This window comes from Octodon degus, unplaced genomic scaffold, assembly GCF_000260255.1.
Source record: "Octodon degus isolate 3935 unplaced genomic scaffold, OctDeg1.0 scaffold00069, whole genome shotgun sequence".
In the NCBI taxonomy this organism is placed as follows: domain Eukaryota; kingdom Metazoa; phylum Chordata; class Mammalia; order Rodentia; family Octodontidae; genus Octodon; species Octodon degus.
The window spans coordinates 9,899,565-9,902,153 of record NW_004524645.1 but is presented as its reverse complement, the minus strand read 5'-3'; the positions used below and the strand labels follow the sequence as shown (position 1 = coordinate 9,902,153).

Genomic DNA, 2,589 nt, shown 5'->3' with positions numbered 1-2,589 from the left:
CTAACTGTCCTATCTGTGTCTCTCTTTGCATCCATCTGTCTGTTTTCTGCTCATCTGTTCATCTGCCTATCTATCCATCTCTCAGCCTGCCATTTTCTGTCAGTTAGTCTCTCAGTTGATCTATCAATCCATCTTTCTGTTTGTCTGCATTTTTATCCCTCTTAATTTCTCTGTTTTTTCTGTCTTGTCCATCTGTTTTTCTGTCTGTCTTTTGTCTTCATTTCTTTCAGTGCATCATCCATTTGTCCATCTTTTTCTCTGTTTGTTTTTTTTCCTTCTGTCTGTCTTTCCATCCATTTGTCACTTAGTCCATCTTTCTATCATTGCATTTTTCTATCAAAGATCTAAAGACAAAGACATATAGAGTATAAAGATGGACAGACAGATAAACAGACACATATACAAGCAGACAGAAAATAGGAAGATGAAGTAATATACTGAGAAACAGATGGAAATATGGAAAGATGTACAAAGAGACAGACGGACAGAAGAACAGACAGACAGAAGGTCATAGAAACAAACATATGAGCAGAAAGAAAGATGGACAGACCAAAAATACCAACAGACTGAAAGATGCACAAAGTAATGAATGAACAGATGGGCACAGAGACAGACATACAGTCAGATAGATGAGCAAAAACTAGATAGTAAATTGGAGATATAGACATATGACAGATGGACACCCAGTAAGAAAGGAAGAATAAAAAAAATGAGAAATAGACAGAAAGACAGGCACAAATGGACAGAAAGACCAACACAAAATCAGACAGGAAGATGGATTTATGGACAGACAGGTGGACAGTAAGACAGAAAGATGGGAAAAATGATAAGAATTTGGAGGAAAAAATGGATGGATAGACATACTGAAAGATGGACAAAAACAAAGACAGATTATACAGAAAAAGTGAAGACAAAATAGTGATAGACAAAAAGACAAGCAAAAGGGACTTTCTTGATGCTATGTTTGCTTCCTTTATATACAGCCTCCATGAAAATGATAGCTTAAGAATGAGGCACTTAGAATGGATACCTAGAGAGAAGGGACTTGGCAAGTGATCAGCAAACTAGGGACAAAGTCTGCCATTCCCTGCTTTTCTGTGGTTCACAAGCTTAGAACAGCTCTTACCTATTTTACATGCTTGAAAAAAAATCAGTGCTTTTCTGTGCAGTAAAAATACTTCATGACACAAGAAGATTAAATGAAATTTGCATTTCAGGGTCCACAGTTCAAGTTTATGGGAACACAGCCCCACCTGCTTTCCAAGGTTATTTTTGGCAAGGTTGAAAGGTTGCAACAGAGACTACATGATACATAAAGCCTAAAGGATTTACTCTATAGCCTGTACAGAAAGAATTTGCCCACTCCTGTTGTAAAGTTTGAAGACCAAGTATTTTACTATACCTATAACTGATTTATGGGTCAACTGGTTTGGAGGCAGTACTACAGAATTCAACTTGGCTTCTCTGGGCTTCAGAATTTTCAGGAGTTCTACTGAGATACTACAGATGGTATATCCAATGTGGGTGAAAATTACGGGACAGATTGGTGTAAGCACTAAATAATCACCTTGTGAGTGACTTCAATTTTTGCCAGTGGTGAGGAAAGACAGAAGATCTTTAATAATGTGAAAGGAAATCTTACTCCCCTGGCTACACTTTTTTCATGATAAACTTCCTGTCTACTCCCCTAGAGACAATAGTGAGGGTGTAACATGGGCGGTCCTCCTAGTTTGCCTCACACTTCTAATGGAACAGAGAAAAAACTGGTCTTTCCTAGTTCTCTCTTTCTCTCTCTCTCTCTCTCTCTCTCTCTCTCTCTCTCTCTCCCCCCTCCTCTCCGCTGCCCTTTTATCTCCCTCCATCCCTGAATTCTACTGCAATCAAAGGCACACTTCTCACTTCTCTCACTGCACTGTACCCCCAGGCCATGCAGAAAACACACATAGTTTGGGGCCTCCCTCTGCACCTGCATGCAGGACCCTCCTTGCAGGTCTGCAAGGAAGGCCTGTTTTACAGGTTTTCTGGGAGCGGGGTAGGGAAAAATCACAAGCAGCCTGATCATGGCAACAAGCCCAGTACACATCTGCAACCCAATTCTAGCAAAAGTGAAGCCAATATTGCCCACATGGATCTTTTCCAGTAAATTCTAAAGTCAAGGAGAAAGACGGGCCAGAGTCCTTGAACTCCCATATGCCATGTAAATTAATAATGATAATGCAATCTGAAGTCTCTGCCTCCGGTTGCTACAGCTTAGACATAGTTTGCCACCCCCCTCCCAAGAGTCATGTGCTAGAAATTTGTTCCAACTGTAAAAGTGTGATCCTTGTGCAGGGCCCATGCTAATCTTCTCTGCATAATTCCAACTTTAGTATATGTGCCGCCTAAGTGACCACCCGACTGTACAAGTGTTGAGATGGTCAAACCTCTAAGTTGTGGGGACTGCAGAAAGGTAGCACCACTCTTAGTTGATCAGTGCTCATCTTGCAGGATTGAATTAGTTTCCGAAAGAGAGACTTGTTACAAAAGAACAAGCCTAGTCTCTCTCTCTCTCTCTCTCTCTCTCTCTCTCTCTCTCTCTCTCTCTCTCTC

The 2,589-nt window shown here is 40.8% G+C and overlaps 1 non-coding gene across 1 annotated transcript; it reads right to left on the bottom strand.

Annotated features, from left to right (window-relative positions):
* Positions 1 to 2,291: 2,291 nt before the first annotated feature.
* On the bottom strand, positions 2,292 to 2,393 carry LOC111817774. The gene has a single exon (XR_002821894.1). It is a non-coding gene; the product is annotated as a U6 spliceosomal RNA (small nuclear RNA).
* Between the last annotated feature and the right edge of the window lie 196 nt (positions 2,394 to 2,589).